This window comes from Mytilus californianus, unplaced genomic scaffold (genome assembly GCF_021869535.1).
Source record: "Mytilus californianus isolate M0D057914Y unplaced genomic scaffold, xbMytCali1.0.p SCAF_62, whole genome shotgun sequence".
Taxonomy (NCBI): Eukaryota; Metazoa; Mollusca; class Bivalvia; order Mytilida; family Mytilidae; genus Mytilus; species Mytilus californianus.
This window is the reverse complement of record NW_026262715.1, coordinates 617,270-629,440: the sequence shown is the minus strand read 5'-3', so window position 1 is coordinate 629,440 and position 12,171 is coordinate 617,270. Positions and strand designations below refer to the sequence as shown.

Genomic DNA, 12,171 nt, shown 5'->3' with positions numbered 1-12,171 from the left:
TAATAAAAGTGACCAACTTTAAGTTATATCTTATTAAAATATCTAATAAAAGTGACCAATTCCAGATAACATGTAGTACAATTATCTTTAAAAGAAGACAAATTTGTTGTAAATTACAGTAAAATTATCAGTAAAGAAAACGGCCGATTTAAGGTTACATCAAACAGAATTATCTAAAAAAAGTGACCAATTTTAGGTAACATCTCGTAGAATTATCTATAAAAGAAGTAAAACTCTCTGTAAAATTACCAATAAAAAAGTGGCCGTCTTAAGGTGACATCTAATAAAGTAATCTTATAAAAAGGACCGATTTTAGGTTACATCTATTAAAATTATCTAATAAAAGTGACCGATTAAACGTTAAATATTATACAATTATCTTAAAAAGGTAGACACATTTGTTGTAAATATTAGGAAAATTATCTATAAAGAAAATTGCCGATACAAGGTTACATCTTTTTAAATTATCTTTTAAAATTGGCTAAATGTATAGTAACATGTAGTAAAATTAGCAATCAAGAAATTGACTCACTTAAGGTCAGTAATAGTAAGTGAGTCACTAAAAAAGAGTTTGAGTTAAGCTAACGTTTAATGCATTTAAGAATTAAAAATGGCTGATTTAAGTGTAACAGAAATAGTAAAATTATTAATCAATAAAGTTTCAAAAGTAATGGTAAAAAATAGTAAAACTATCAGCGGTTAATTTAAGGTTACATCTTATAAATTATACATACAAAGTTGTCGAAATTATTGTAAAAAATCAATAGAGAAATTGGCCGATTTAAGGTACATCGAATAATACTATCTAATCAAAGTGACCGATTTAAGGTTACATCTATAACAATGACTTCAAAAAAGTTGTCAAATTCATTGAAAAATGATCAACAAAGAAAGTGGCTGCTTTAAAGTTACATATTAAAAAAAATATCTAATAAAAGTGAACGATTAAAGGTTACTTCTAATACAATTATTAGAAAATATGGTCGAATTTATTTTAAAATGATCACTAAAAAAAGAGGCTGATTTCAGGTACATCGAATAATACTATATAATCAAAGTGACCGATTTAAGGTTACATCTATAACAATGACTTCAAAAAAGTTGTCAAATTCATAGAAAAATGATCAACAAAGAAAGTGGCTGTTTTAAAGTAACATATTAAAAAATTATCTAATAAAAGTGACCGATTTAACGTTACTTCTAATACAATTATCTATAAAATATGGTCGAATTTATTTTAAAATAATCACTAAAGAAAGAGGCCGATTTAAGGTTACATCCAATAAAATTATCCAATAAAAGTGATCAATTTTAGGTTATATCTTATCAAATTATCTAATAAGAGTGACCAATTGCAGATAACATGTAGTACAATTATCTTTAAAAGAAGACAAATTTGTTGTAAATTACAGTAAAATTATCAGTAATGAAAACGGCCGATTTAAGGTTACATCTCGTACAATTATCTATAAAAGAAGTAAAATTGATTGATAAATGACCAATAAAAAGTGGCCGTCTTAAGGTTACATCTAATAAAGTAATCTTATAAAAATTACCGATTTTAGGATACATCTATTAAAATTATCTAATAAAAGTGACCGATTGAACGTTAAATTCTATACAATTATCTAAAGAAGGTAGACAAATTTGTTGTAAGCATAAGTAAAATTATAAATAAAGAAAATGGCCGATACAAGGTTACATCTTTTTAAATTATCTTTTTACAATTGGCTAAATGTATTGTTACATGTAGTAAAATTAGCAATAAAGAAATTGGCCCTCTTAAGATCAGGAATAGTAAGCGAGTCACTAAAAAAGAGTTTGAGTTAAGCTAACGTTTAATGCATTTAAGAATTAAAAAGCGGCCGATTTCAGAGTAACAAAATAGAAAAATTTTTAATCAATAAAGTTTCAAAAGTAATTGTAAAAAATAGTAAAAGTATCAGCGGTTAATTTAAGATTACATCTTATAAATTATACATAAAATGTTGTCGAAATTATTGTAAATAATCAATAGAGATTGGCCAATTTAAGGTACATCGAATAATACTATCTAATCAAAGTGACCGATTTAAGATTACACCTATAACAATGACTTCAAAAAAGTTGTCAAATTCATTGAAAAATCATCAACAAAGAAAGTGGCTGTTTTAAAGTTACATATTAAAAAAATATCTAATAAAAGTGACCGATTTAAGGTTACTTCTAATACAATTATCTATAAAATATGGTCGAATTTATTTTAAAATGATCACTAAAGAAAGAGGCCGATTTAAGGTTACATCCAATAAAATTATCCAATAAAAGTGACCAATTTTAGGTTATATCTTATCAAATTATCTAATAAGAGTGACAAATTCCAGATAACATGTAGTACAATTATCTTTAAAAGAAGAGAAATTTGTTGTATATTACAGTAAAATTATCAGTAATGAAAACGGCCGATTTAAGGTTACATCAAACAGAATTGTCTAATAAAAAGTACAAATTTTAGGTTACATCTCGTACAATTATCTATAAAAGAAGTAAAATTCATTGTTAAATGAACAATGAAAAGTGGCCGTCTTAAGGTTACATTTAATAAAGTAATCTTATAAAAATGACCGATTTTAGGTTACATCTATTAAAATTATTTAATAAAAGTGACCGATTGAATGTTAAATTTTATACAATTATCTAAAGAAGGTAGACAAATTTGTTGTAAGTATAAGTAAAATTATAAATAAAGAAAATGGCCGATACAAGGTTACATCTTTTTAAATTATCTTTTTACAATTGGCTAAATGTATTGTAACATGTAGTAAAATTAGCAATCAAGAAATTGGCTCACTTAAGATCAGTAATATGAGTGAGTCACTAAAAAAGAGTTTGAGTTAAGCTAACGTTTAATGCATTTAAGAATTAAAAAGTGGCCGATTTCATAGTAACAAAAATAGTAAAATTATTAATCAATAAAGTTTCAAAAGTAATTGTAAAAAATAGTAAAACTATCAGCGGTTAATTTAAGGTTACATCTTATAAACATACATAAAAAGTTGTCGAAATTATTGTAAACTATCAATACATTATTAAAAAAAATAAGATGTGGGAACAGTGTCAAAAAGACAACTCGAACATGTCTAGTCTGGATTACCTTACGGTCTGTCAGACGAGATGTCATGAAATGTCCTGCTTCTTACGACTCGTTCATATCAACACAGACAAAAGGAAATTTGGTATTGTAGTCAAAAGTAATATGTTCAAGTATATCAAGCAGTTTAGTATGATTGTCAATGAGACAGCTATCAATCAGAGATCAAAACAAACTGTAAAAAACAACGGGGTAGACATTGGGCTAAACATTATGTAACAATACACCCATGCGATTGCACGTACATGTATGGTTGTCAACAGCATAGAAAATATAAAGTAGAAAAAAATATTAGGCGAATGAATGCATAACGTACTAGAAAAAATTTACTCAATCCTAAAAATGATTGGAATTGAATACATCTTAAACAAATAGATCGAAATGTCAGCCAAAATATAGTTCTGGCAATATGCACACTTCCATAATAATAGTATAATTCACAATGGAAAGTTTATTTTACATTGTACATGTACTTGTTATGCTTCACATGTGTTAACGACTTTAACACTGTTAAAAAATGTTAAGTATAAACTGCCGATAATCAAATCACTGTTAAGTTAAAAGTATATTGAAATATATATAATTGATATGTGGCTATTAAAAGGGTATTAAAGGTATGTAAAATGCAAAATGAATATGATTTAGTGAATATAGACAGGAAAGAATAAAAAATGGAACATACCCTCCGCCTCAGTAGGTACTGGGGATTACTAAGCTATTGTAGACATCATCAATCCATGCTCTACAATAAGAATATTTTTAATAATGCAATATTTAAATGAACTTTAATTGAACGAATAGATATGCCCCGTCTAAATAAAACAGTTACACTGCACGTGTGTCTAGTCCGTAGGTTCCAATTTAACAATTGAAAAATGAAAATGAGATTTTCATCAAATATTTAAACAAATACCTTGTGCATCCGAAGTGTAGGTCTTATATGCGCGACACTCAAGAAGGAATGTTAGGATTTCTAATTACCAGAAAAAATTGACGTCTTTTCCAGTTCAAAAAAGCTTCAATTTCGAAAAAAAAGTGATTTGTGTTTAAGTCAGGTTTAAGATCCCAAAACCATGTCATCCCTCCAAGGCGATACTCGTAATCCCCTGGAAGAAACTACAAACGCAGAAAATAATGGTGCTCCAAAACAATAAGAAACATATATTTGAATAATCTAAGCCACGTTTCGTAATTATTTTGATATTTCATTGGATGTCATCACGTGTATACATGTAATTTTCTCTATCGTTTACTGCATAAATACAAGTATTCATTAAAAAGACCGGTAATGGTATAATAAACTTGTCTTGTCATGTCTTGTCTTGGTAATCATTGTACTTCTATGCAGTAAGTGAAGTTAATATATAAATCACCAACATTGTCATCAAAAAGATTTTTAATTTCTGGTGTACAGTGGTATAAATCTCCATTAATCAAAATTTGGACAAGGTCTCTAGCATCTCTGAAACAAAAGAAATGACTTGTAATACTAAACCAGTTATTAACGTCTATAAAACTACTTCTTAAAATAGACTTTACCACTAGCCAGGAACTATTATACACATTACTCGTCCCAGCACTAACTGGACATATCGGCCCTGCAGCATCTATTGAACCCTGTATGTATTGATAGCCTATAATAATATAGTAAATAAATTGTCCATGGTTGAATGGGAGAGAGGACATTGGGAAGAGGCCGGACCCAAAAAATATGAGACCTGTCGGTATTTTAAGTTAAATGCTAAAAAGGTGCGCATTGTCATGTGGAAAGGACTTTATCAAGGCGGGACATTTTGTTTGACCTCGGCGGGACATTTTTGTTTACCTCAGCGGGAAAATTCAAAGTTTTCATTTATTTCCGATCTCGGGATTAGATGATTTTTACCTGGGATCCCAGGATCAAACCCCTTATAACCACCCCAAACGTGGCTGCGTGTAGGCTGAGCATATAGGATTATATTACGGAAAAGGGGCAAAGGGGGTCCTAATAAGAGCAGAACAGTGAATTGATTTTGACAATAACAGTTAACAGCTAAAAAATATTCACAATAGCCGATAACAATGAATAAAAAACGCCCAGAACACAAGAACAGTAAACGTCACCTTGCCCCCCTCTAAAAAGTATAACGGAGGTACACATGTGTATATTTTAGCGAATATTTACAATTGATGGACATTGATGTAATACAATAGATATATATTGTGGTGTTTTAATGTGTCTATTGTAATTGAACACTTAAACTACTATTTCGTCACATAAAATGGCTAAAATCCGTTTAAATCGTAGAAAAATATATTTTCGAAAAGCACTCACGTCTTTTTCGTCGCCATCTTGCCATCAGGTTCAGGGTTGATATCGAGTTAACTCGAGGGTTGTAAAAGGATAAAACTCGGGTACATCGATTGCAACTCGAGTAACTTGGGTTACCCGACTTGGACGAATCGAAGTAGGCTCAGGATATATATAACATCCCGCCCACAAAATAAAAAAATACTAAATTTTTACAATGGTCAATATGTTTATGTGTTAAAAATAATACAATTTATAATTATTTCCAAAATAGAAAGTTTACATGAATAAAGTTAATCTCTCAACGCTCTAGTAACCATTTTTAAAATACACATTTCAACGCTGCAAAACCGAAAGTCTGGCATCTCGGAATCCTCCCTCGGATGACCTTATGCACGCATTACTTTCACACAAACACTTACAGTGATACACACATATTAATGGCATTTCCTACTAGACAAACTGAATTCATTTTAAATAGCTGAATATAAATTTGATAAAATCATCAGAGACCTTAAACTCTTAAATTAAAGGTTTTATGTTATAGATATTTCATAGATTTTGGATAGTTTTTCTGTGTATCGTAAATTATACCATAGTTTTTGTTGAAAGCCCCGGCCTTAACCTCACGAGACAAGGTACTACGGTATATTTTACGATATACGGAAAAACTATCCAAAATATGAAATATCTGTTTTAACCTATTACAACTTTCACTGTTAAAAATATTTTGCATATATTTTTTTGTTTTTGCATTAAAAATAATTTGATAAGATTCAGTAAAAATATTCCCTTAGTCAAACCCCGCCCACTTTCTAAAATTTACGGACTTCTTAAAAGGCGTGAATTAGAATAAGATTATCCTTATATGTGTGGGATGAAGAAGTAGATATTACCCTGACACAAATATGTGAAGATTTAGATATATGGTAAAACACCCAATTCTTGACGATTACAGACTTTCACGGATTTTTGCAAACGGAAAAAAAATTTCACAAGTACAATTTTAAGAATGACGGTTTAAAAATGTTATTTGTCGGACTATAATAAGACTGCATGGACGATTCCAAGTTGAAAATGAAATTGTTGAACTGAAATTCGGCAAAGAGTGAGTATTTGTTTTATCAATCAATATTTAATTTATTAAGTTAAAAATGTTTTAATTTTCATCTTTAAGATTTGGAATAAATCATACCCTGTTTAATTTATATCAAAAGCCAAAACCGTAATTGTTATTTAATTTCTAGACCTACGAATATGCTACGTAAATTGGCCAAAATTTAAGCTTCGTTTTGGGTAACTCGACCCTAGCTAATTTTGACGGTCTTCCCTGACATTTTTACAAGTATGCAAACTCATGTTGACTTTTGAGATGCAGTCTAATCTTGATTATTTCGAATCTACATTAACATTTTCAACATGTCACCCTTAACATACTTTTTTTTGAGGCCTAATAAAAAATGTGATTAATTTAACCTTTGGAATAAAAATTATATATTTTTGTCAGGATAGAAGTCTCGTATAGAGGGAAGGAAAGACACAAACGATTACAAGAATCGATGTACGCAATTTTTTTATTTTGTAGAGCAGCAAGGACGCATGTCGGGAGAAATCGTTAGAAAGAAATTGAATCTTGCCATCGCAGAATTAGAAGATTAAAGCCGATGATGAGTTAGAAAACAGCTTTTGCTGAAATATCTGTTTTAACCTATTACAACTTCCACTGTTAAAAATATTTTGCATATATTTTGTTGTTTTGCATTAAAAATAATTTGAGAAGAAAATGTCTTTGAATTCTGGTTAGACGATTGACATTTGAGCTCGTGACGTTTGAAACTTTCTTCTAAATCTGCTTCTAATCAGTTTCGTGGTTTTCACTGCAGGGCACTTTGATCTTGTTCTTGTTTAGTTAAAAGTCTGTTTCTAAGTTTTTTAATAACAAGTCATGGACATTAAAAAATCCTCTCGGAAGGAACGGACATTGCTGGTACTGCTTAAACACGTCTTGCGATTATTGATTGATTGATTGTTGGTTGCTTAACGTCCAGTGGCAAATATTTCATGCATATTCAGGACGAGAACAAGTTCACAATAAATGCAATAGGTAGGTTCTGTAATAGATTAAGGGATTAAGGTCGGAGAAATTTAGACTGCCACGGGAAATGAGGGTATATTGGATAGGGACAGAAATTTAGCCTTGCAACAGGTCACCTACGGACCCCTCAAAGAGTTGTTGCAAGGGTTCTTAACGTACAAAGAGCGTGGCACTCTCTTTACACGAGGTATCGGATTTAATGTCCCCATTCTGACCGGACGTGGCTGCAAATTTGTACATCCCGCACAGCCAAACGGACGCCCCACTTTAGCACGGGTTTTACTGCCGGTCGGAGGAAGACCAATGGTGACCATACTTCTATTCCCCAGTCACCCTTGGGGGTTTTTGCGATTATAGATCAACGTGGAAATTCCGCTTCGTTATCAGACCACCACTCAAACAAATCGTTAATTCAAACATGTAATGTAATAATCCGTTGTGTAACAATTAGTCCAGTAAAAAGAAGTTATCCATTCCTAACATGAAGGTCGCTCAGTACAAATGTCTGTTGTTAATGATTCTCCCTCCTCCTCGTCTGCCAGCGCCTTTGGTGGTGTTACTGTTACAACGACAATCTCCTCTCAGACTGTCTTTCTGCTGTTGCAGTTCTATTATCATCTCTTTATCCTTGTCTTTATTTCTTGGCTATTTTCTTCTTTCACTTTTTTCTTACTATCGTCATTCCTATATCGGTTAGCCAATTTCGTTTACTTTATCTTTGAGCTTTCTAAAGGCACGGCAACTGTCCCCTTTGTTACTATCTAACACTTTTCAAGCTCCTTCCCAAGTGCTGGTCATTTCCTTTGTCGTTTTGGCATACAGTACATCTGAAGATCTGATTACGAAAACTAGTCCTTACTTCTGAAGTTACTTCAGAGGTCTTTTCCTTAAAGACCCCCCAAGGGTGACTGGGAAAAAGAAGTGTGGTCACCATTGGTCTTCCTCCGACTGGCAGTAAAACCCTTGCTAAAGTGGGGCGTCCGTTTGGCTGTGCGGGACCCTCCCGATCAAAGTCATGTAACACTTTAATATTTGAAATTATTCCAGGTAACTTGTTTTAAAAGTAAACAGTAAAAATATGCCTAAGTTTATTAAAGATGTATATTTTGATTAAGATTAATCATGTTAATAGCCTCCCTGTTGCATTTTTTTTAATTTCACGATTTTACGTATTTTATTGTGTTTGTAATGTCCTGATACTTTCAAATATTAATATGAAATATATAAACGTTTACATTTAATTATTACCACTAATGAGATCATGAGCTGGATTATGGCATATATTTTCTATTTCATCTATATTTTCTGTTTAAATTTTCTAAATTTTATGTATGCTGATGATTTTTGTATTAACATGTAGATGTTTTCTCTTTATTCACTGCGACTTCTCAAAACGTTGCAGAAATTTAGCCTTGCAACAGGTCACCTACGGATCCCTCAAAGAGTTGTTGCAAGGGTTCTTAACGTGCAAAGAGCGTGGCACTCTCTTTACACGAGGCATCGGATTTGACGTCCCCATTCTGACCGGACGTGGCTGCAAATTTGTACATCCCGCACAGCCAAACGGACACCCCACTTTAGCAAGGGTTTTACTGCCGGTCAGATGAAGACCAATGGTGACCATACTTATATTCCCCAGTCACCCTTGGGGGGTTAAACGAAAGAATCCAAAAGCTACATGAAAAATGGGTTGAGAAATACAGGAATAATGGGGCGAACAACGAGAATACGGAAATCAACAAAACTGAAAAAGGGAATTCAAAGAGCTGAAAGACACTAGTTCAAGCCGTCGTACTCTAAAGGAAACTAACACTATTGAAGATATTAAACGTGATTTTGATGAACTAAAGGAGATGATTGGTGAGAAAGGAATCCTATATGAACGTAAGGAGTTTAGTGGTGGACTTGGAAAAGCCAAGGACGTCGTTATGACTTCTGATATGGAATAAAGTGAAATAAAAGTGTGCGGAATTATAATTAACTACTGTGAATAATTATATACTTTTGACTGTGAATGCAGGTTTGGTTATGTTCCCATGCAATGTTTATAAAGTATTTTTTGTGTAAGGATGCCGGAAAAAATATTGTTATATTTATAAAACATTAACAATAGATGTCCTACCAGAAAATCATCCAGCGCGAGGGGGAAAGAATGACTTTTCAGTCAAAGGTGAAGAAAGAACATCAAAAACCAGTGTCATACAAAAGAAACATTAGAAATAACGATCAGCTACCAAATCAGAATAGAAAATCTTTTCTTCGGAAAAAAAATATATAAATGTATAGTTTCTTGAAGTTGCCTTATCATAACCGTCGAGAACAAATGCAGCCAGATGACATGCACACAATTGTGAATGTAATTTGCAATCACTTTTCCTTCATAAACGGATTAGATGACGGGGAAGAAGGTACGGAACGGAGATGAAGAGTTTGATCGATTTAAGGATTCTTGGAACAGAGGTACCGGTAATAGTGTTGAGGAAATAGTCACGAGAAGCAGAAAAAGAAATCGATTGCAGAAAACAGAAAAAAAAAACTAAATTAGCTAGAGTAGAATCCACCACATCAGAAAATATGACTATCACCCAAAACAGCATTTTTCAAAGCCATGGACACTTAGGCCTATGCATGGAAAACATCAGGTAATTAGCCATTAATATTGTTTGTATTGTTAAGAATGATAACATGGAGATCTATGACTAGCATCATTGCTTTTTTAATTTGCACTTTTGTTCTCTCCAAAATTAAATTTGGAACAAATGGTTAAGTTAACAGGTAAGTTTTGTCAGGATCTACATGGACCAGTGATGTATACAAGGCCAATAAAAAAAAAATTATTGCGTTTATCTTGTGTTCACGAGGCATCGTAAGTACTAGTACAGATCATCTTTCAGAACAAATATGACGTCGAGACAACTAATGCTATCATGACTTCCCGTAAAGACGAGATAAACGAAGATTTAAGTGGAATAGTACTCATTGTTGACACACAAGGAGTAACGTTATACATCTAGATATACAGCCAGAAATAGTGAAAACAAATGAACTATTTAATCCACCCTGACTTTATTTCTGAGAAAGATTTTGGAACGGATAATGAGCTCCAATACTGAAAGTGTTGATATTGTTTTGCTGTATTTGTCAAACGCAGATAACGCCTCATACAACTGCTAGAAAAAAGGGCTTATAGTAAAGGTGAATATTCAATCTTTTCATTGATTGTTGTTTACTTTACGTCCATGGCATATATTTCATGCATGTTTAGGAGGCCGCCCCGGATGTTGGGGAAATTTGGACGTGCCACTGAATATATTGAATAGAAAAAAAAACACTTTGCACCTTCGTTTATCATACAGCATACTCCAACTTAATCTATGTAAAAAAACATCAATTAATTATCTTTAAAACTAACTTTATTCTATTTCAGATATCATTTTGTTAGGTTTTGAGAAGTCGCAGTGAATAAAGAGAAAACATCTACATGTTAATACAAAAATGACCAGCATACATAAAATTTAGAAAATTTAAACAGAAAATATAGATGAAATAGAAAATACATGCCATAATCCAGCTCATGATCTCATTAGTGGTAATAATTAAATGTAAACGTTTATATATTTCATATTAATATTTGAAAGTATCAGGACATTACAAACATAATAAAATACTTAAAATCGTGAAATTAAAAAAAATACAACAGGGAGGCTATTATCTATTTGGAAGGCTTATTGCATGCATTGGGTTGACAAATATTTGAATTTTTCACTATACAATAATCAAAATGTGAATCTTATTACAGATAAGAAATCTGCTGTGTGTGACAATGATGACAGGTGAAGTTGTACAGCAAGTACATGTAGAACGACCATTAGGAAGAGAAGATTGCAAGTTAAAAGGAATCTTTTTGAAGACAAAAAAGGTAAAAGTGAATCCTAGTATTGAAACTATTACTTATAGGGCCTGGGGGTACATGTATAATCAAGATGTGTCAGAACGACATAAACGGTCCCTTTTCAAATAAAGTGAAAACCTGCAATATCAATTACAAGTGGGGACAGAAACATGCACGGTCCAGCATTCAACTGTTTATTTCAGATTATTTCAAGTTCAGTTAGAGTCTGTAATTTCAGCAAAAATAAGCAGAGCAGCATGAAACTTAAAACTGATTCGCAACTCATCATAATTGGATTTCCCGCCGCAAATGTTTGCACCTGTCCTAAGTCAGGAATCTGAAGTACAGTAGTTGTCGTTTGTTTATGTAATTTATACGTGTTTCTCGTTTTTTATATAGATTAGACTGTTGGTTTTCCCGTTTGAATGGTTTTACACTAGTAATTTTGGGGCCCTTTATAGCTTGTTGTTCGGTGTGAGCTAAGGCTCCCTGTTGAAGGCCGTACATTGACCTATAATGGTTTACTTTTAAAAATTGTTATTTGGATGGAGAGTTGTCTCATTGGCACTCACACCACATCTTCCTATATCTATTTACATATTAAAAACAAGCTCAAGATCTGAAGACACATAGAAAAGAGTGTATCAGTCTGTGTATATTTCTATTAGTCCAAAGGCTGTAATTTTCTAGCAAAAATCAGCCGAGCAGAACAAAACATAATCTAAATCTGTAAATCATCAGACTGGAACAAAATTAGCACTTGA

The 12,171-nt window shown here is 32.1% G+C and overlaps 1 long non-coding RNA gene across 1 annotated transcript in view; it reads left to right on the top strand.

The window, feature by feature from the left end:
- The window catches only part of LOC127707303 (uncharacterized), a 40,632-nt gene extending 33,595 nt beyond the window's left edge, over positions 1-7,037 (top strand). The window contains exon 3 of the long non-coding RNA XR_007984756.1: positions 7,006-7,037. This is a non-coding gene — a long non-coding RNA (uncharacterized LOC127707303). The remainder of the gene's footprint in view (positions 1-7,005) is intronic.
- Positions 7,038-12,171: the final 5,134 nt, after the last annotated feature.